The sequence below is a fragment of the Camelus bactrianus genome, chromosome 4, assembly GCF_048773025.1.
Source record: "Camelus bactrianus isolate YW-2024 breed Bactrian camel chromosome 4, ASM4877302v1, whole genome shotgun sequence".
Lineage (NCBI taxonomy): Eukaryota > Metazoa > Chordata > Mammalia > Artiodactyla > Camelidae > Camelus > Camelus bactrianus.
In genome coordinates this window covers 26,720,331-26,744,827 of record NC_133542.1, presented here as the reverse complement: position 1 = coordinate 26,744,827, position 24,497 = coordinate 26,720,331, and the positions used below count along the sequence as shown (strand labels likewise).

General features: G+C 36.1%; 1 protein-coding gene across 4 annotated transcripts in view; it reads right to left on the bottom strand.

Moving 5' to 3' along the window:
- The window catches only part of PTPRD (protein tyrosine phosphatase receptor type D), a 1,875,536-nt gene that overhangs the window by 1,191,948 nt on the left and 659,091 nt on the right, over positions 1-24,497 (bottom strand). For all 4 annotated transcript variants that reach the window (XM_074361573.1, XM_074361575.1, XM_074361574.1 and 1 more), the window contains one exon: positions 23,929-23,970. The gene's annotated coding sequence lies outside the window, so the exon portion shown is untranslated. The remainder of the gene's footprint in view (positions 1-23,928; positions 23,971-24,497) is intronic.

Sequence of the window (24,497 nt, the reverse complement as noted above, 5' to 3'; positions counted from 1 at the left end):
TTTCTGCTGGCTGTCTGATCTGTTCCTGTGGGTCAATCCTCCACCTTGAGATCTGTTAAAGCCTCACACATTTGTATCACCAAAGTTGGATTTCCACCCACTTGAAATCATGGTTTATAAGAAATAATACAGAAAAACTTATTTGTGTGTTCATCTGTTTTACATGTTTAATTGAGAATATGTTTTGAGGACAAAATAACCCTTTTTTTAACCCCTCGGTGAGTAGTTTCTTGGAAACCAGATGCCATTTATTTCTACAGAATAAATTATAAAGGCAGGTGTTCATAGAAAATAGATACATGAAGAAAAATCACTGAAATTCTTGGTGTTCACAGCTAGTCCTGCAGACAGTATTATACAAAGTGTTTCATAAATACTTGAATGAAACACAAACAATTTTTAGTCAGTGTTCATGGTGACTCAGATGGCAGATTATGAAGCATGAAAATTATTTTAAAGAAGACTTTACATTTGCAACATTTACCTATTGTTTTCTTGAGTGATTCCTGAGGTGGTAATTTTGTAGTTTCTGTTTTCCACAAGGGAACGTCCTGGTAAACAGAACCAGGTCTATTTGTTGTGATTTCCCCTTGTTTATGGTAGATTAAAAAATAATGTAGAAAAATTTCAGACCAATCACTTTGTTGTTATTTAAGTTTAAAGTGGTCAAAATTAGAGTTCAAGATCTGTGTATACTGCAGTGATCACTACCACATTCTTGTTACTGTCTATCATTAACCAGTTGACTCCCTTCACCCATTTCACCCCCTGACGCCTCCCTTCCCCTCTGGAAACCAACAGTCTGTTTTCTGTATCTAAAAATGTTTTTGTTTTGTTTGTTTGTGTGTTTGTTTTTATAGATTCCACATATGAGTGAAATCATCAGATCTTGAGACAGGAAAAAAAATCACCACTGCATTCTGCTTTTTCAGTAGCCTTTCTTTTTTGATACCTATGTCTGGGAATCAGGTTGTTCTGGATTGTAATAAAAGTTAAAAAAAAAAAAAAAAAAAAGGAAATGTGATCCTGTTTCTCAGTTTTCAAATTTCTATCACTGTTTTTAAGAGTGACTTAAGGAAATAGATTTTATGATAACATCGCAACAATGAAACTTTTACCAAAGGATGGGATACATTTTTATTTATTTGACACATATATAAGGATCACTGTGGGCCAGGCCCTGCTCTATTATACATATGAATTCACTAAGTACATAACAGCCTTAGGAGGTACATTTTATTATAGAAATCTCCATTTCATAGGAAGGACACTAAAGCACAGCGCTGAACAAGCTACTCCTGATCACACAGCTAGTAAGTAACAGAGGCAGGATTTCAACCCCAGCAGTCTAGCTCCAGAGTCTGTGCCCTTCACCATTTGACTATACCATTTCTCAATAGTCTAATAAACAGCATCTAACGAAATATTGTACCATATGGCAAATCTGGGGATATGTCACAAAGAAAGAAAGCTTCAGCAATGTAAACACAATGAAGTTTGCACAGGCATCTCTTTGTATGGTAACCAGGGCACCCCTCTTATCGAAGAGTAATATGTTGAACAGCACTGTAACTTACAATTGGTTACCTGAACAGAGTTTCTCTACAAAGTCTTTCTCTCTCAATCACTGGGCAAAAATCAGTGATTGAAACTTGCATTCTGATGTCATCATAACCAGGTTCTGGTTCCTATGTCTTTCTCTTACTATCGTTGAGCAAGTTATTTTATCCTTTAAACATTTAATACTCTTTATAATCTAATTAAGTAGTTACTGTCCTTATCTTCACTTACAAATGACAAAACTTTGTCACAGAAAGTTTTAGTAACTTGCCCAAGGTCACAAAGCAATGAGAGCAGAGCCATGCTTCCTATCTGGGCAGTCTGGCCCCAGGGTGCAAGCTCACTAAATCCGAATGAGAATTAAACAAGGAACACCCTGTCAGACACTCACCATTTTGAAGGATCTGCACCTCTCCTTCTGAGCACTTGCGATACATACATAATGCTTTATTTGGTTGTAAAGAGATTTGATCAGAATTTTTCCTTTAATTATGACCTAGCATGTTGAAAACAGACACTGTTTATTTGACTTACTGAACAACTAAAGAATGTCTGACACACAGTAGGTCATTCAGCAGGATGAATGAAAGGATAAACGAGTAAACTGATAAATAAGTGACACCATGAAGCGTTTGACAATTAGTAAGTGCAATTAATACTCTATAAACTTAAGCATAATCTAATACAACATACAGCTTTTATGTGAGACCTCAAGCAACTTTAGTGATACCAAAAGTTTTGCACCTGTAAACATATACTTGAAAATACTGTTTGTATGCAGCTCTAACACAGCACTGGAACACTATCAGAAATCAATTTTAAAAAAATTCCTTTGAAGCTGATTCCCAGGATAACATGCTAAGAGCTATGTAGAATAAAGAAATGATTTTGATGACAACATTGTTTAATGTCCAAAGACAAGCCATTGGTAAACCATAGTCAACATGAAAAATATTTAACTCAAAAATTATAATATCAAAGTAGTTAAGCAAAATAAAGCACACTTGACCCTGGAATAACCTGGGCCAGAGCTGGAGGCATCGACTTACAGGGATCTTTTACACTAAGTATGTCATGACCCCACGGTTGGCTGAATCCATGGACACAGAACTGCATACAGCAAGTGCCTATTGAAAAGTTATAGGCAACTTTTCAACTGCATGGGATTCAGTGGCCCTATCTGCCACATTGTTCAAAGATCTGGTGTAGACTGACACTAAAATTCATATATTTGGAAAGCACCAAAGCTCATCATGTCTGTACAATTATTTTAACTGAATAGAGATTGTGTGGCTATGTCTCAAATGCAATGTGGGGATAAAACAGTTTTATATTTTGTGTATTTTTGAAAATGTATTCAGTAATTCTATTCTTTTGTTCATAAGCGGTTTCCTGTAACTACAACCAGTCCCACCTGGAGAGATAAGCAGAGGAAAAAAAATTTTTTTCTTTCTTCTTTTTCCATAAAATGACTCAAAAAATGAGATCAGAATTTGGAAAACATCACTCCATTTCATTTCCCGTTCTTTAATCATTATCACTACTCAAATGAAGGTGGCTACATCTAGGTTCCTGGACAATCTTTGGAGAGAAGGCTATCTGATCACAGAGAATGCACACAGACAGTAAAATAGTGTAACTCAGCCCAGTGAAAATAGGTATCTTTTAGCTAGAAGTTATTCTTTTAATTTCCCCCAAACGCCAGGGCAAATTCATATTTCCTTCAGCAGTACTGTCATAATTTTTATTCACTTACACATCACAACTCTTCTAAGATTTTAGCTGTTTCATTCTCCTGCACATGTTTTTTCAGGATTCTCAAGAACAGAGTGTTCCTTATTGCTCATGATTCCTACCACAGTCTCTGTGACCTTGACCAGTCTGGCCCTTTGGCCCCCTTTCTGACCTCAATGTCTTCTCCAACTTTGCAGTCTAGCCTAATTGAATTTCTCTCAAATTCTAAAATCCACTATGTTACATCCCCTCCCCAGTGCTTTCATATATGGTGTGAGGAGTAAGCTAACTGCTAAAATAGTCCTTCAGTATCTGTTCTTCTGAACTGCATTCAGGGGAAATTAAACAATTAAATAAATATTTAAAAAGAAAAACACAGAAAGGTAAACATTTTTACTCATGTAGATTATATGTAGGCTTCCTCACCACTTATAATGACTTTATCACATAAAATGATTTTAGATTTGCTAATTAAACACCGAGAAAACAACTTCAATCACAATAGGCTTTAATAACAAACAAAATGGAGGCCCTTTATTATAAAGAAAATATGCCATCACCTTTGGTTGTAGATAGGAAAAAAAAAATAAACCTCAATGAATTTCAAGGGGAAAAAAAAGCTTTTGTATGAACATTCTGTTTTAATGAACCTGAAGTTTGCTATGGAAATCTAAGAAAAATTCTACAGTGCTTTTTGAAATGTGCTTCAGTCTGGCTACAGACTGGGAGTATGAAGGAAAAATAAGAAAAAGGATAGCTCAATCTAGAAGAACAAAATTGTTCTTAAGGGATAAGGTGTGATCTTAAAGGGTAAGGTAAACATTAATGAAATGAAAGAGAAGACATGCTCAGGTCAAACATCACTTTACAAGGGTTTCAGAAAATGTTTCAAAAGGTTTTAATTGTTACTAGATCAGAAAGTTCCTTATACCCAAAGAAATCTAACAAAAGATAGGAGGTTTCAACAAAGAGACTAAACTGTCTTTTTCAGAGAAAACAGAATCCAGAGCTATCAGGAAGCAGATCCACAGGTAGAGTCACTAATTAGCACTGGGGAACTGCCTCTTCAAGACTTAGGTCATTCAACATCACGTCTGAAAATATGGCAAGAATTGAAAGGAAAGGAAAACAGCAGGATGATCAGTGTAGAAATCTTGAAAATGTACAAGGTGAGTTTCATAAATTGGTACTCACTAAAATAATATAATTTATAATAGATTGAGGTACAAGAAAGTTGCTTAACCCTTAGGGACTCTGACTGAGAAGTGGGATGAGACATGGGATGAGAGAAGGCACAGAAAAGATGCAGGAAAGTAAATGAGATTCCAGACAGCAACAATATACTGAGCCCAGGTCTGAGTTGAGTGACATGCTCTGCAGGAGTGTCTATCTTGGGCAAGACTATTCAACAGTAGGAGGTGATGTTATACAAGATGTGTTCAAAAAGTACATCCATTTGACAAACACAGTACTTATTTTTTTTAACTGTCGTAAGACAAAAATCTAGAGAAGTTACTGCCAAAACTAATGTCTGGACCATAGAGCAAAGTGGAAGAAAAAATCAACAGAGCATTCTGAACCTGCAAACCATATCAGTCCTAGATGTGTTATAAAAGGTTTAACAAGTTGAACGGTTCAAAACTCAATTGAGCCTCCTAGAAACCTGTAAAAGAACAGTAATAGGAAACTAAACAACAGCAACATCTCCGTTGCTACAAGAGAAAAAAAGGTACAGAAATAAAGTCTGTGATGTCTCTAAAGTAACAGATGTTTTTCAAGGCCTGGAAAAGAGGGAGAATCATTCTGGAAAGTAGTTAGTGGTGAGATAATGACCTTCACCAGACCAACCTGGGCACACAGGGTTCAGGACTATCAAGTTTCAGATCAAGCTGATTTTCCAGATGAGACACACAGGCAGTTAAGTGATGAACCCTCCCAAGAAAGCATGTTTCACAGAGTTGGAGGCAGCAAGTGGAGTAGCACAAACAATGTTCCTGCTCACAAGCGTGTGAGCCATGTCTTAAGACTGAACCCAGATTCCTTAGAGAATTGGGGCTCCAGAGATCGAGGGCTCAAATAAGAAATGGCAATTAAAAGGTTGTGGATGTATCATTTGGGAAACAGTTACCTCAGTTTATACCTGGAGACCGAGTCTGCCATATTCATTAGTTTCTAAACTTATCAAGATGGCCAGCATGTTCAAAATAACACCGTTTGGGAAAGGATTATATGTACAGGTAGATTTCCTCCAAGACACGGTTAATGTAGCGCCGTGATTAAGATTATGACAGAAGAGATCTGTAGGACTTCACAGGTTTTGGAATCCAGAGAGCTGGGTGGCACCATAGCAAGGCTGATAAAAGTAAGATTTTCATGTAATACTTTCTTTCCACCAGTTACCACTAAATATCTGGTTTCCTGCTATAGGAAATGGGTTGCACGTTTTCTAAACTTGGTAAATATGAAGCTTGAGGTGTTTAGTCATGCACTGTATGTTTGAAACACTGAGAGCCCAAACTAAAGGAGTCCTTGCATAGTTGTATGAGTGTTCACACCAGCATTGTTCTTAATATAAGGAACAACTTAAAAGGGGCAATTATCCATTAGAAGTGACAAATAGGTTGTGGTGTATGCTATCAATGAACTACAATTACATGAATTAACAGAGATGACTCAGAATGTAGATGACTCAGGGTAGCAAAAGAAAGAAGATAGAAGATTATGTCCAGAACGATTCAATCTACCTAAAGCTCAAAAACATACAAAACTAAATGATGAATTATAAAGATACATGCTTAATTAATAAGAACTACAGAGAAAATTAGGATGGTGGTTACCTGAGCGGGGAGGAGTACTTCTGAAGTGCTGAAGGAACTAGACCCAGTTTTAGTGAAGGACAGCTGCTTAAGTCACCTGCACTACTCAGGAATCAGAGGACTTACCACTGATTGGCTGGCTGAGCAAAACACTTTCACTTTAAACTTTAATTTATTTGGACTTCAGGAATGTTGGCTTTTGATTTGCTTAGAGTTTTACATACCAATGTAATGCAATTAGGGAACTTTAGTTATTCTCTGGGAATCTGATCATTAAGGAATGATACTGTTTCTTTGATGCCTTCTGTATCAGAGACACTATATTATTGTCTGTATACTGATATGGATTTATCATGTCATATTTTAATCTATAATCAAAAACATGGATGGCAATTATTTGACATGGGGGAAATCAATAGTGTGAGAAAGCCCAACAGATTCAGAAAAACCTAGATGGGGGATGTTGGGTAAAATCTTCCTTGTTTTCATGAGAGTATCCATTAGAGCAACCCACCTGGCCTTCTCCCAGCATCTCTGATTCCAACTCAGCTCCCTGTGAGCTGTAGCTTCTTTCAATGCCTCTTGGTCCTCACACCTTAGTGAGTTTCTCTGATGTCAGGTGATAAGCTTAGAGGGACCAACTTGGCCCTGCCAGGAAGGCCTTCGGTTGTTCACCTGTGCCAATGACTAAGGTGGAAAGTCTGCTTAACTCAGTAATGGAGTATTAAAAGACTATTTACCTATACTTTTAAAACTTTATTTTCCAATCATCTTTATAATAAAACTGGCTATTTGACGTCTATTTCTCTGTCTCCCAGGCCTTAATTCTGAATTGATTCTCAGCTCTTTAGAGGAAGAACAGGGTATTATTTATTGATCCTCTAAACCCTAACAGCAGTAAATATAATAAAACACTGGGTGGCATCATCAGATATTTATTATTATCAGATCAATCATTGTTTAACAGTCTTAATTCCTTTCAAGATTTCATAACAAGATAATATTCTATATACACTCTACAGAGTGTACACACCCCTGAGTCAGTGGAGGAGTTAAGATTTTTTAAATAATATATCATTTTTGTGTGTTCCAATTTTTTTTTTTTTTTTTTGAGGAAGGAAGGCCTCAGGAAGGATTCATATTAAGCCTGACAGCTTGTCTGGAAACTCATAGGCAACAGGAACATAGTTATGAGAACAGCTCTCACTTAGGAACTCTTCCTGCCTGAATTCCTCTTCATCCATTAAAAGAAAGAAAGAACAGAGAAGAAAAAGTTGGATTAAGTTACAGAAGGATTCAGCTAAACTCACTTCAAATAATCAGCAATCTTTTCCTACGACCTAAATTAAACAAAGGTGCTCCTAGGTTGATTAATGTGTATGAAACAACTTGCACAGCACTTCATAACAAACAGCTATGGGATTTTGGAAATGAGTATTTTAAGTGATAAATATGAAAACATGAACTTCCGTGTGATTGATGTAAATATATTTTACTTAACATTGCCCCTGCTTTATCGACCACTACTAATACAAATTTTCAAAGTTTTGGTCATTTTGTCAACCCCTTTGTTCATGTCCCCAATGCATATCTTAAGTTCAATCAAATGTGATAATTATTTAGATGTATATTTTTATTCTAACAATCGTATACTCCATGTACCTGTAATTGAAATGTTCATAAACAAAATGTTAATGGCACTCAGAAAAAAAAAGAAAATTATTTTTGCTTTCCTTCAATTATAAAGCAAACCAAAACACGGCTGGAAATACACAGATTAAACTTCTAGTCTATAGCACCAACATCAAGGGAAATAGAATCTCCTGGTTTACACATGCATAAACCAAGATGACACGACCATAAATTCTCTTGCTGAGAAAATACACTCCTAAACTAATTGTCCCTTCTTTTTACCCAGTCCTGTATCAAGACTTTCACTTGTTTCACAGTAGCCAATCGCAGTTTGTTTTATTTAAAGCAAAAGGCAAATACAGTAGATTCACATTACACTGTAAATAGCTAATGTCCCTTCATTTTCCACAGTTTTTTTTAATATAATTGTATTATTTTCTAAAACATATGTTTTTAAACATTCAAATCTCTATGGGAAGTTAGAGGCTGAAATCCTGCCATTTGCAACAGTATGGATGGATGGACGGACTTGGAGGGTGTTACCTACATGAAATAAGTCAGACAGAGAAAGACAAACACTGTATATCACTTACATGTGGAGTCTAAAAAAATACAACAAACCTGTGAATATAAGAAAAAAGAAGTAGACTTGTAGATATAGAGAACACACTGTTGGCTACCAGTGGGGAGAGGGAAGGGGTAGGGGCAATCCAAGGATAGAGGATTAAGATTATTATGTATAAAATAAGCTACAAGGATATATTGTACAACACAGGGAATACAGCCAATATTTCATACTAACTATAAATTATAAATAGCCTTTAACAATTGTGAATCACTATAGTTTACACTTGTAACATACAACACTGTACATCAACTATATGTCCATAAGAAAACAAAAAACATTTATTAATGTAAGTAACCCCCCATCCATCAAGATATCAGGTATCATGAAAAAGTGACATTTCCAACCACTGCCAGAATATCTTGTGGCAAATTATTCTGTTAGCTACTGGGATAATAAGGGTCACTTGTTGGAGGAACCTGGGTATTCTGGATATTCAATGGCCTAATAGAAACTTTCCTATTCACCCCAATTTCTAAACTTAGGTACTCCCCTCCCCTTCCTGGGGCCCATCTGCTTCCTCCAAAGACCTATGGTTCTGCCTTATTCTTTTCTGAATAGGGTACTAAACGGAGGTGCTTAGGGAAGAGGCAGATTAATGGGCAAACAGCCAGTTTCACCAACACCAATCATTTAAAAACATTAAAGCATAATTGGGAAAAATGATTGGAAATATAATGCCAGTTAATTCTGACCTTCCAATGAAACTCCTTATATAATGATCAAATGTTCACTGTCCCTCTCCTACCACCATACTTGAATATAAAATCACACACACAATAAAACAGAAAAGTCCTCCTCTGTGCTGTTTACCAATTCCCCATTAAGTAAATAGTGAACATTTAAAAATATTTTACAAGGACATTCCATTATTAAGACTTCCTAGGGTTATTATGCAAAGTGATCTCTTTCAAGGTAACTTGGGGTCTTTCTTTTTTCTTTTTTTCTTTTCTTTTCTTTTTTTTTTTGTTTGTTTGTTTGTTTTAATCCCTGCCCAGGCTTAGACAACTTAAGAACCAGTTCTGACAAATGCAGACTTAGCCCTGGTGCCATCAATAAAACTCAGATACTGGTCAGTGCTGCTGAGTACTCTACAACACTAAAGTTATGAAGAAGAGTATGTTGTATATTCTTAGTCCTAGGAGACTGATAAATAGCTTGTTTTCTTTTTGAGCACCAACATTATTTTCTAAACAGTAAATGAAGTCATCAAATGTGAATGTGAATCCCAGCTCCACCACTGGTTTGGTAGCCTTAGGAAAATTAATTCAACATTGTGATCTTAATTATTACTTCATCTATAAAATGGGAATACCACCCGCCTGTAATGAATTCAACTGTGTTCTCCCATAAAAGGATATACTTGAAGTTTTAACCCCCAGTAGCTCAGAATATAACCTTATTTGGAAACAGGGTCTTTTATAGAGATCATCAAGCCACAATGAAGTCATATTGAATTAGGATGGGCCCCTAATCCAATATGACTGGTGTCCTTATGCAAAGAACATCATGTAAAAAGGCAAACACAGAAAGAACACCACGTGAGGATGAAGGCAGAGAGTGGAATAACATCTACAAATCAAGGAGTGGCAACAAAGGCTACATGCAAAAACCCAACAAAACCCAGAAGCTAAGAAAGAGGTATGGAATTAATTCTCCACCACAGCCTTCAGAAGGAACAAGCCCTACTGTCACTTTGATTTCAGGCTTGTAGGATCCCGAACTGTGAGACAATCACTCTCTTTGTTTAAGCCACTCAGTTTGTGGTACGTGGTTATGGCGGCCCTAGGAAACCCATGCATGACCCAACAAGGTGATTAAAAGATTTAAATTATTTGTAAAGCACCTGACATAGAATAAGTCCTTAATAAATTATTAATAAGTGTGGGAACACTTTGCAATATAACCAATTGGCAGATTATGCAACAGCTCTACCTGATTTAGTCTTCATTTCTATTTTTGGAGATTTAGATACTCAAATATTCTGGTAGGAAGGCAGTAGGCAAGGCAGGAATTATAAAGGAGATAAATCTCATGCCAGCGTGCACTAATTGTTTGAATCCCCTGTAAATGGTTTGGCAGGAGAGGAGGTTGGAACACTTAGCTAAATTGAAGTTTGGGGATTATCTATGAATTTAAAGTATCCATGCCATTTTGGCCCCTATTAGCACAAGTAATTGAGAGGAAAATCTTGCCAGTTATGCTTTTCCATAAGGCTTAATGTGGACTTCACTATTTAAGTAATTCATTAGCAGCCTTAAATGGTGCCATGAAACAACATTAAAGGACGTAAGGCGTAGTGTGTGACCTTCACTGTGGAGATGAGTAAATCAGGGCCCAAAGAGGTTATAATGAACTCAAGGTTATATAGTTTACAATGGAAAAGCTGACACTAGAATCTTTGTTTCCTAATTTCCTGCTGAAAACTGAGTGTGCCTTTCAGGATTCTATTAGTGTTAGTTTACAAATTCTGTGGAGCTTTTGTAATTGTGCAAACCCCAACTCTGCACACAGAATCTTAAAGTCAGGGTTGGGAGAATTCAGATCCAGAGAGAAGAAAGTGACATTGTAACATTTTTAATAGAGAGCCTCAAAGATGCATTTGGGGAGGGAGCAGTAGTGTGGACAGAGGACAGTTATATTTACACTAAAATTATAAGCTGTGTAACACTTTTCGAGAAATCTTTCTTACATTGTTTAGAAGATACATTAAGTATGGCCTGGCAGGACCTTTCTAGGACAAGTCATTAAAGTCCTAAATGGTATTTGGAAATGTGGCTATGTAAGATTGAAGTCATTTGCATTATATTATAAAGTATGTGGACACGTTGGTCATCAAGTTCACTAGGATGGCTGAACTTTGGCCCACCACATGATTTTGCAAATACAGAGTGTACTTACAACCCGCTTAACAACTAACCCCACTTAAAACAAGCTGCCCTCTTTCACTTATGGTATGCTCAGCTTTTAAGTAGATCTTGCAGGAAGAAATATCAGACTTTTTAATAACAAACTTTGTTTCATTGTTTGCTTTGACTTTGGTTATCTTTTTATTTCTAGTCTTTATAGGACATTTCCATGTTGCCTGCCTTGAGGATATCAGCACTATAATTTAGGGGCCCAGTTCCGAATCTATTCCAGAGAGAATCTTTCCATTTTATTTTGTAGCTTTGATAGCCCTGAAACAGAATGTTTTTTCAAAAGATACTCAATAACACCAAGGCAGGGACCCCTCTGGACAACATATCAATTTGTATTATGATGTGAATTATGACTGTGCCCACCAGAGCTAGTATAGTTAAGTATCTGTCAGTCTTTCCATTATATTTTGCGGGTGTCTTACTTGGCAGCAAAAATGTCCTTCAGGCTGAAGCATATGAGGCCAGCCTAGGAAGTGAGTGCTCCCCCTTTGTTTAGTTTTACCATTCAAAAACACTAGCTTTCTTTTGTGTTTGCTTCTATACATTTTATATTGAAAAGAGGTCTGATTTTCTAAACCAACATGGCTGCCAGAGTGAGGATGGTTTTAATGGGGTGAGCTCATGGTGGTGCCTAAGGTCTCTTTTCTGGGTATGATCGCATTGTTTTTTTGTGGAGGATGCAGCCTCCACAACTGAGAATTCCCATGTGGCACAAAAGCCCTCCAAAAATTAATTAGTCCTCTAAATTTAAAATTAGAGATCTCCATTTTTTTATCTTTGATGGGATAGAACTATATTATACTTAGGGTTTTCCTCCATCTTCCCCTTTCCATGTCCCTATCCTTAACTTGAATCCTTGTAAATTCTTATCCTTCCTTTAAAATCCAGTTCTAATTTTCTAATTTCTGAGAAGACTTCCCCATGTCCCTCAAAGAGACTCAAGAATTCTTCCTTTAAGCCACTTTGCATCTAACACCTAGCTCCAATATAGCAATTATCACATGATACTATTTCTGTATATCTGTTTATCATGCTGCACTGAGTCAAAGATTATGTCCTGTTTATTTGCAGAGCGCTAGACATATTAAATAAGCTCAGTAAATACTGGTTATATTACTGAATACATGAATGAATGAGTGAATGAATGGAATAAACTTTCTAAGAAACAGCAACAGTGCAAGGACACTCGAAGCTTGAAAAGTCTTTTTCAAAACATAAGAACTGTCTTTAATATGATTTCCTTCTTACAGGTTTCAACCCTCCAGAGGGTACAAATTCTCACACTCCCCATAATGAAGAATCTCCCAGAAATCTGACTGACTTGTAAATTCTTACAGAAATAAAAATAGGCAACAGGATTTTTTTCAGAAAATTACTGAACAAGGAGCTAAGAGATGAAGTGTTTGTTCTGACTTAGTCACTGAGTCTGTGACCCTCTTCAAGTTACTTAATAGCTCAGTGAGTCAACCCAGCTGCAAATGGTGATAAATAGCAGTAGTTCTTGTCTGCTTCTCAGAGATGTTTGGGAGAAAGAATGTTAGTATGTCTCATTTTAAAGAAAAAGGCTAAACTACATGTATTATATAAATTAAATATTGTTATACTGCTATGACACACTATTTACTAAATACTAATTTATTGTAAATAAAACAAATCTCATTAAACTAATCACAAAATGTAACTGGAAGAATTGATCCTTCCATTTATCATGAGCTGTATCTTTTCTATAAGGAAACGGAATGAAAAGTAGATTTTTCAAAAGTTTCTGCATTTGGCATGTGGGAATGGTTCATGTGGTTATGATAATGGGTAAACTTTCATGGTCTACTTGAATTACCAAACACATTTTCAAAACCAGGAGCTAAACAGAATTAGATACTTTAAGAAGAAAAAAGGTAAGACATTTTTGTTTTGTTTCATTTTTTAAATTGCAGGTTTGAAACAGATTAAATATTGAGGGCTGTAAACCTTCCAGTGTTTCTCAAAGTATAATCCATGAATCATGTGCTCAGTATAATCTAGAATACTGTATAGCCTGCAGTTCCAAGACCTCATTCTAGATGAAAAGACTAATCAAATTTAGGGTGGGATCAAAGAAGCTGCAAGTTAAACAAGATCTCCAGATGATACCTATGAAGACACTCAGGTGTAAGAACCATTACAAGAGCTTAACAACTCTTTGGTCCAGGAGGCAAATGAACAAAGTACCAACTGCAGCAGAACAGCCACAGGAAACAGAACTTCCCTGTGTGGCAAAAAGTGGTAACATACTCAGTGATTTCAAAGGGGAAAGAGACTTTATCTTTTGTAGAATTTATAAATGAATTAGAAATGAATGGTATAATCCTGTTTTAGTGGGAAAAAGATTTTGGCAAAATTGGGTAGACTGAACTAAAAATAAAAAGGAAGAAAGAACTGACAGCTCCAGTTTGCTGTATGTTATCAGGGTTCAGGGGTAACTTCTATTGATGGGGAAAAAGAGAGCTTCACAAACTCTTCCTTGTTCTTTGGGGTCCTGAAAACAAGCCAACCAGCTTCAGATTCACAAATATTTTTCATCTATTTTTAAGGGTTTGCCCTTTTAGCAACTATCCAGACAAACCAGGTAACAATATTAAAGGAAATTATGGTTGTGATGTGTCTCTATTATTAAATGGGTACAGCTTTATTATTTTGTATCTGTTTGTAAGATTACGCTCTTAGTCAAGTAGAAAATTTCAATAATTACAGGAGAGAATACAAAGGCAAAGGAAAAACACCTGAAGTTTTGATACAGAACGGCAATTACGGCTCTCATTTTGGTGAAAATTCTTCTAGAGCAATATACTGACTGTAGAATATGACTCCATTATATAAAATTATACCTATAATTAAATTTGCATATATTTACATATATAAATATATGTTTATACATAATTTTATATTATATTTTTACAAGCCATTGACAGTTTAAAACATCTCATAATCATGAAGACTTAAGGCATGAACTGGAAAATAATAAGACCTAGCTTAGAGCTGCTGTTAGGTGTTTCATCTTGTTCATTCACTTCTTTAAAATAAGTATTCTTTCTTAAAAAATCCTTTATATTCCTCTTATTTTCAGATCAGAGATTTCTGGGAAATACCTTCTTTCCCTAAATAACTCTCTGCCCTAATTTCTACCTCTAAATCATTATACGTAAAGAGAGAGAACATGGGTGCTAACTGTCAGTTTTCTGGAGCACCAGTTTTTCAGATACCTTAGCATCTAAGTAATCCAAGGCCTATAGCTTCTCTATGTCTTTTTCTGCTCTGTTGACTTGTATCAGCATTTTCTAGAGGATTTTTTTTGAACACGTGTTCCCTTGGATGCTGAAATAGATCAAAAAATTTTAACATTTTTAAATGTATTTATTACATAAGATGTTCTAAGTGCACTGTATTGGTTATTTTACTGAATTCTTAGAATCACCATATAAGGTGAAAGCCATCTTTGTCTTCATGGGTGTATGGAGGAAAGCTGATTCACAAGGAGGGCGAGCAGAATGTCCTTACAATCTGTCACAGTGGAGCAGGTGGGAGATGGAGAAATGGGGAGCAACTACTTAGTGGGTATTGATTTTCATTTGGGGAAACATTTTGAGGAAAATGTTTAGAACTAGACAGAGGTTGTGAATATACTGCTAATGTACCAAATGTCACTGAATTGTTCATGTTAAATGGTTAATTTTATATTATGTGATTTTTACCTCAATTTAAAAAAAAAAAAAAACTAGTAGATCAAGGAATCAAACACAGTGTGGCTCCAGAGATTGCAGTCTTAAGCATTACAGGATACTCCTCCTATGTGGCCACATTGGCTCCAAGTTTTTCTAGAGGAAAAATATTCACTTTTTACAGCAAAAATTTTCAGTATTTTTATCATGCTGGTAACAATGTTAAATCTCCCGTATGGTGGTATGGTGTATAGAGAAGGGTGTGGTAAATAGTGTTTCTAAAATCATTTTTTCCATGGAACTCATTTTATCTGGGGCATTTCTACAAGAAAGTGTTTCATAAAACACCTTTATAGAATCACTGTTTTCTTCACAATTCTGGAAAGAATGTTTATTACAGAATTATTTTCACTTGGATAGTCTACTTAGTATATCAGCAAACTTCACAGGAATTCAGGCAATATAATAAAGACAGGATAGTTTACTGGAACTCCCTTAATGATCATTTCCTTAGCACTTATTCATAATAGAGTGAGAGTGCAAAGAAAACTAAGCAATTACATCTTTCATATTCAATTTCAAAAAATTTAATATTTACTTTTTAGTTAAGTTTCATGCAAATAGTTGCTCTGCTATCTGCACATGAAACTATTTAATTTTTATGATAAAATATGTAGGAAATACAGACTCAGTGAACCTTCGATTTTTAGCACTGCAGCTTCTAGGCTAAAATAAGTCTTTCATAAGCAACTGAAAACAGTAGCTTTCTAGATTTAAAAAATGGCTTATTTTTAGTATAAATTTTGTGGGGTTTTGTTGGTTCAGTTATTTTTCTCAGTAAGGAAGACAATTTCAGAAAAAGTTAAAACAGTTGGAAATTGAAAGCAATGATTTATCATAAAATAATTATTTACTCTTTAATCAAAACCAGTTTATATATAATAATCCAATTCCCTTTTTCTATATTAACCATTATAGCTGGATAGAAAGAATGTGGGATTTAGAATCTGACAAAACTGAGTTTGCCTGTCTAATGTTATGACTAGTTTCCCCAACTAAACAGTGATATTTCTACCTTGTAGAATTTTTTTTAAAAAAAGTACATAGGATCCCCAGTATCTCCATTAAATAAATAAACTTAATTACCTGCCCCCCAACAACAACAAAAAACATATTTTTAAAGAAGTACATAGGATACAGATGTTAACCTATCCCACACTTGACTGTTCAGTCATCGTAATCTAAAATTCTGACTTCTCTATTTTCTGCAAAACCATCATCATTATTTTGGCTTCACTCCCTCCTTACACAGTCTGTCGTCCATGTGAAGCCATTTCCTGGATGCTCTTGATAGCACTCTATAATCACTGATCTCTTTAAATTATATTAACAACTTGCTAATGCTTACATTTGGATAGTTCCCATTGCCATTTCCTCTGGTGAACCCCTCTCCTTGCTGGGGAAAAGTCCCCCAATAATCCTGATTGGGTGCACTGCAAACACTGCCTAATATTCTTAGATTGAACTACACAGCTCTCATAGCTCAAAAATAAAAGTGGCCTATGTATGTTACATATAGATACACACACACATATATACATACATATATACACATTATACATATACAGAAGTAAATTACATTTATCAATACAGATATTAATATCTATACCTATGTATCACACTTTCTCAGAATTTTTCCTGCCAAAAGAGGACAATACCATTTCTTTCATTATAAGAAAACAGACATTATATTCAGTGTAGGCTGTCTTACATCTACAGAACTAACTTCTGCATATTTGTATTAACATTTACTTTTAGTTTAAGGCAATTCTTATCTTATTGGGAGCAATAGGAAACCATGGGTTTCCTTATATGTGAAGTCTGTGGTGTGGCCACCTATGGTAAGGGTTTATGAGAAGTGAAAAGAGGTACAAAGAGACCCAATCTCAGCCAGGTCTGGCACACTATGCAACCCCACAGGAGGAGCTCTTAAGATGTGTCCTAGAGAGCCACCAAAAGCATAATGGAGAGCATGTGGGCTCCAGGTTTGTAGAAAGCCCTGAAAGCCAAAAATAGAGGAGCGATGACAACCAAAAGAGAGTGGAGAGCCACTCACCAAGGACAGTGACACGTGGAACTAGTGTATTGCTCCTCCCTTCTTCGCCCCAACCCAAACAAATAACAGGAAGGAGTAAGGGATGTGAGAAAGCAGGGCACTCGGCACCATCTCCCTTTTCCTTCATTTCCACTCACCCACTACCTCCACCCACCTCTCCCAGAACGTACAGAACCAACAGAACATCAAGACTAGCCTGTGTCCAGACAAGGGGAAGGTCTCTGAATCAGACATGAGGATGAAACTTTAAGATAATCAAAATTATTTCTTAAAAATAAAAATAAGGCATTTTAACAGTGAAAAGGGACCGAAAAGCTATGGAATTTCTAATTGTGATTAAGGAGGCAAGCACGATACCAGGAGGAAAGTGGATCTGCCAGAGTATGACAGGTAGTATTCAACGAAAAATATAGATAGACAGTTATCATTTATACTTTCAGTATTCCAGACGACTCTACCAAATCTGTTAATTTCCATAGTAACATACTTCTTAAAAATAATCCTTCACTCAATTTTTTTATGTGACCAAGTAGTCCTGTTGCTTCTTCTGTTTAGTCATTCTATTCCTACCCGCTTCCACTGAGACCCACTTAGTAAGAGACATATAGTCCTTGCTGGTATTTAGCCAATCTGTACTGCTATTGGCTATACTTACTACTAAAATATTAAAGCACTTATATATAGTTGGTAAACAGGCACTGATTCAAACCCCCTTTCTCCCACTGCCCTTGCAGACTTGGGCTCCTCTCCAAGCGTCCCCAAACCCAGCAACTAAAGGGTTAATGCTAGTACAATGGGGGAGCCTCTTGGTCCCTGTTCCAGTAAGTGGACTTCCATGTGGCTTGCCACCAGTACCATATTTTAAATTTTGAGTGTAAACCTGGTCTACAGTACAAAGATCAAAATGTGAAGTAGATATTGTCAAACTGTCGATCTCTTTCAAATGATGAATTGTTAACTCACTACTGGATACCTCTATAGACAAACATACTCTAGCCTTTCTAGATTTTCAGGTATTTCTTCTCGCATCTGATGTTGTGCATTTGCTCATGTTAAACTCCGTATATTGACTGCTGTTACTGAACTGCCAGGGTTGTATCACCAGACTTCCCAGATAATGGATTAGCCTCTGAACGGAGCTTTCTTACACTGTCTCAAGAAAGTGCTCCTTACAAAATATCTACCTTATTTCTGTGTGTAATCTGAGTTCCAGATTGTAGCCCTACCAAGCCTCTCCTGTCTCCTTGTGTTTTTGACTGACACCAAAACTTAAATTTAGTTCTTCCACTGAAGAAAATTCATAGATCTTATTGAAATCAAACACTGGTAGTATTGAAGGTCTATGGTAAGTAAAAACACCTTAGTGTTTAATGAAAAATTCCAAGTCCAGGGAATGAAAGAGTGTATATTAACATACAGTAAAAAGCTTGAGGGTAAGGGACCATTCTGTGTCTCAGGGAAGCCCAAGGGGTGGAAAGTACGGTTCTCCAAGATCTGCTCCAGTATCTTCTCGATTATCACATCCTTATAATCTTTATTTCCTTCCTTGGTATTTCCCCAGGGCTTCAGACTTATATGTACAAATGCTTTCTGACTATTTCCCCATCTGGACTTCTAAATAACACCTCTTCATCTTCTCCACCATCTCCACTCAGCCATCATACATATTATTCAGTACACTATTTGTAACAACTCTGAAACCACAGTCTGAAACCAACAATCCAAATATAAAACAAGAAAACCACATGAACAGGTATTTCATTGAAAGGATATACAGATGCCACATAAACACATGAAAAGATGTTCAAACTCATTAACCATTAGAGAAATGAAAAGTAATACTACAGTAAGATATCACTATACACCTATCAGAATGGCTTAAAAAAAAGACAACACCAAATGATGGCAAGGAATCAGAGAGGAAAGGCAAGTGTCATTCTGAGACCTCTTCTCTTGGCTTATAGACAGTCATCATCTTGTTTTGTGCTGATAGGACTTCCCTGCATGCACACAGAGTGAGGGAAGGGTGTGGGGTCACTTCTTGTAAGACCACCTACACGATGAGGTCAAGAATCCACCTTATGTCCTCATGTAACTTTAACTGCCACCTAAAATTTCTGTTTGTATAAAGTCACATTAGGGGTGAAATCTTCAACATAAATATTTGGGGAGGGCACAATTCAGTATGCAACAATTAGTTTCCTCTGCCATACAACAAATTATCACAAATTTAGCGGCTTAAAACATACATTTATTATATCACAGTCCTGTGCACAGGTCCAGGTATGACTTGGCTTGGTCCTACGCAAGGGTGCAATCAAGACGTGAGGTGAGGCTGGGTTCTCACCTGGAAGCTCTACTGTCAATATATCCACTTTCAACTCACATGGGGAAAACTCACATATGTTGTCCTTTACTCTTATACTCAGGATACTTCCAATATGAGATGCATGGATTGTTTCAACTAAGCTTTTCTCAGGTGCCAACTAGAAGTCCTACAATTCAATCCATTTCTTATGCTAACTGGAGTTAGCAAAGACCCCACAGTTAAACGGCTCAGTGCCACAAGATCAACCCCCACCACAGACACCCCTCAGATGCCAATCTCAAGTCCTACTTGTTACCCATGCTTCTAAACAACTATCTATAAATCAGAGGTTCCTGTGACCCTCTTCCTCGAGTTTGATTAATTTCCTAGAGTGGCTCACAGAACTCAGGAAAACAGTTTACTTACCAGATTATTGGTTTATTACAAGCTTATTAAAAGAGTATGAAAGAACAGCAAGATGAAGAGCTATATACTGGGGTCTGGAAGGTTTCGACATGCAGGATTTTCTGTCCCAAAGGAGTTGGGTGTGTCACTGTCCCAGTGGGTGGATGTATTCACTAGTCCGTAACCTCTCCAAACCCCTTATTTGGGGGATTTTTTGGGAAGCTTCATTAGGTAGGCATAATCAGTCATAGCTCATTCTCCATCCAGCACTTCTCCCCTTGCTAAAGAATGGGAGGTGGGGATAGAAGTTCTAAGCTTCTAACCATGGCTCACTCTTTTTTGGTGACCACCTCCCATCATGAAGCTATCCAGGAAATCACCAAGTAAGTATCACTTCACTAGAACGAAAGACATTCCTATCTCCCAGGAAATTCCAAAGGATTGTAGGAGCTCTACCTCAGGACCTCAGTCAAAGATCAAATACTAAAACAAAAGATGTTCCTAATGTTCTTAAGAAATGATAGGGGTTCTAGGAGTTCAGAGCCAGGAACTGGGGGCAGAGATCTATTATTATTATTATTGTTGTTGTCATTGTTGTTGTCATTGTTGTTATTATTATTTCACACATATATACACAGGCTGTTGGCAGAATTAATTTTCTTCTGACTACAGGATTGGCATCTTTGACTGCTTACTGCCTTCCAACCAGAGGCCACTAAGTTCAAGAGGTTTTCACAGTTTCTTGACACGTTGCCCTCTCCATAGACCCTCTCCCATCATGGTAGCTTATCACTTCAAGGCCATAAGGAGAGCAAGAACCAGTCTTCTAAAGAAATTTAGTCTAATATAACATAATGTACACATGGGGCTGCCATCCCATCACTGTTGTCATGTAACATAATCATAGCAGTGGTACCCTGTCACCCGCTCCATGCTCCACTGGTTAGAAGAAAGTCAAAGTTTCTGCCCAAAGTCAACGGGAAATGATTCTATGAAGGTATGAATGTCCAGAGGCAGGATTCACAGGACCCACAAGAGAATGCATTCACCACATTTATCATATAAAATGAAAACACATATCAAAGGTTCAAGAAAAAGTAAAAGTCACATGTATACTCACTACATAGAAATAATCACCATTAATGCTGCTGGATGTGTTTTTTTCCAGTCTTTTTCTATGTGCTCTCCTTGAACCCTATCTCCAACCAAAAAGTGCATCTTCTTTATAAAAGAGGCAGGGTACTACAAATACTATCTCAGACTTTAGCCTGATTTTCAAGAACACAACCTCCTTGAATAGTCTTCAAAATAATGAATTTTACAAGCTGTAAAACATCTTAAATATTATGATTTGACAGTTTCCCTATTAATAGATGATTTTGTTCCTATTATCATGTTCTAAATAACACTATGAAAAACATCTTCCTCCAATAAAAATAACCTTTAATGCATCTTAAATTTATACCTTCAACAACAGAGTGGGAAGATTTCACTTCTCAATTTCAAATCTACTCCTTTATTACTAATTACTGCCATCCCTATGTTAGTTCAGACAACAGATTCCTGATTCCCTGTCTTACTTCTTGGCATCTTTCCATCCTCAAGACTCTACGTTCAAGTGATATCCAACCAGATCATCATCCCTTTCCAGATACCTGAGTGTCAAACCTTCCAGGGAGTCAGACCGATTAAAATGACTTCTCTGTAAGGCCTCTATAATCAGCACCCCTCCCCTAAATTACCACACCATTTAAAATTGCGTTTATCCAAGTCTCCTTCCTTTTAAGATTATAATTCCCCTTAAGGCAGAGAATGTATCTCTTTCTTCTTTGCACTCTTAGCACCTAACACAGTATATGACACATAGTACTTCCTCCATAAGGGAATTAAAATGAACTATTAAACTAAATTGAGATATTTTGGGTTATGCTATGTAGATACATTTTTTCTAAGCTGTCTACCATTTTAAAATGTGGTTTTTCAGCCTTGCACACACTAACAAGGGCTAAAATTAAATCAAAGACATGCAACACATTCTTGTACAACATGAAGACCTTTTGTATCAACCGCGATCTTTTAAAAAAGCACTGAATATAAAAAAAATTATCAAGGAGTTCACAACAATTGGTTCACCAAAAAAGTGCCCAAAGACAAATAGTGCACGTGTTTACATAATCTAAAACTTACAAATGTGTACCAGAGTCATTTCTATTCATAGGATTATCGAGATGATCATCTATAAGTTTAACACGAAACTGAACTCATCACAGAAATGGGAGGGAGTAAAATAACATTTACTAAGTATCTATTATCTGGCATGTATAAGAGGTGCTTTAGGACAGTTGTGTCATTTTAATACCCACACAACCACTGTGATAATCATTAATGAAGTCATTTTGTATCTGAGATACCCTGCCCAGGATTCCACAGATAGTAAAGTGACAGAATGATACTTCAAACTTACTAAGGTCCAGTTTCAAAGCCATGATCCTTCCACTTCCTCGCACTATGAGAACACCTAAGATATGCCCTAGTTCTCATTTTATTACCAGAAATGTTGCTCCCTGTAATATCAGGGGGAAAGAGTAATAATGACTAATAGCAGGCTCAAGGTTAAGGCTGTACATCTATGCGAAACTGAGATTATTTGCATTGTGCTATGTTTGATTTAGTTCCCTGCCAAATGTCATGCCAAAGCCTTGACACAACAGAGATTTGTGCCTGGAGCCATTCATTCCCTGTCTTGCTGAGCACATCAGCTGGCATATTTTCCTTGGATATTCTAAAGACACGCCAGTCTCTGAATAGCAACTGAAAATGACTAAGAGGAAAAAATATATGAAAAAGTGAAGAAAAAAAACACTGTGTTTCAATCTTAAAATCTCAGAAAATCATCCACATGTGGATAAAAAGCTTATTTTTTCATATAAGGATAATAAGTAGAACACATGCAGTATGTTTTGAGCCAAATTAAAAAATAAAGATGTGCATTTACCACAACACTATGTTTGTATAAAATAGAAGAGACAACAATTATCATTCATGATAGTGTATATGGCCACATTTTTTTCTTAACAACCATGAACTAGCTTCCAAGTTTCCTCTCAATATAAAGTTACTGTATAGAACTGCCTCACCAATTTCTAGGTGGGGTTGGAAGGACCCCAAATAGAGTAAATGATCTAGAGAAGCTTCAGAGAAATTATAATCAGACATTTGTGAATCTATTTGATATTTAAATACCTCCACAGAAATGGCATCAAACCTTCTCTCAATTCCTTATCCTAGGGCTTACTTAAATTCCTTATGTGCTAATTTTCCTCTCATACTACTTTCTCCACAGTGAAGGGCTAGTTTTATTCACTTCTAGATGTGAGATTCACCTCTGTCCACTACAGTCCCTGAGAATCATTGTTCCTCTGGTCTTAATTCAGAGTTCTATCTATGTACTTTTTTATTCATTGTAGACATTTTCTTTTCAGTTCCCTTTTAGTATTCAAGGTTATTACAAGTCGTGATCTTTATAATGTTCTTTTTTTTTTAACAAGAGCATTCCATTTTGAAATCAGGCATCTTCTATCAGCCTTGTCCTGCCTCCTTATCTACCATGTAGCAAACTGATATACTTCTGAATTGTGTGTGCATTTTCCTATTTCCTTCCTCTTTTCAAGCTGATTTGTAATTTTAAGCTAATTTCATCATTTGGTTCCCCAAAACCTAGATACTCTTAGGTAGTTCTTGACTAATAAGATGTAAGTCAGTTAAATTATTTCAATAATTGAATCAACATCATTAAAAACTACGTTAAACACGTTCCATCAAGCTTAGAATAGTTCCATTGTTTTTACGTGTAAGACCATACAGCAGTCTTTTGAATATAAGTTGTGTGGATTAAAACATTCTATGCCCAGGCAATGGTACATATTTAATAGTAAGATACTAGAGTAAAGTATCTTCTCAATAGTATCATATTTTCTTCAAATGGAAGAGTATGTATTATGCATAAACATGTACTATAATTCCATATACTTAAGTCTGTGGCAATAATGTAATTTTTGTCATGTTTATACGCTTTACTCATGAAGAAAACATGAAATATATTTTAAATGTGCATACCTCTGTCCAAGGCACATCCTGCTGTGGTCTCAGGACAGGAACCTATTGTAAAAAATATATATATATTCTTGTTAATATACTTAGTATTATAAATAGATTGAGAAATACCAATACATAAAACAAGAACATGGTTTAAACTTCAACCATTGCTCAAAATTAGTATCTGCCCATTAACTTCAAAAAGATGATCTATCTTCTGTCTTTTTTTAAATGAAGTTCATTAAGAAAGAAGGATCAGATGTAAATATTCTGATCTATACTTCTCAATTTGAATTCCCCAAAGAGCTCTATGCCTTTATATCTTAGAATAAATTTTTTCCAGAGAGAAGTAAAAGCAAATTTAGTTCCTGATACACACGTCAACTTTAGGCAAAAATTCAGACATCACTTTTCAAAAATGCTACACGAATTATGTTCAAAATATGCAGATGAAGAAACAGGTTAAATAGTTCCTATGATAATAAAAGCCTTAGAATATGTGTTGATCAAAAAGAAGCAGCACAAAATCAATTAAAATTAACAGAAAACCATTTTCACATTTATGTTTCAAACTTTCAGGCCTTGAAACT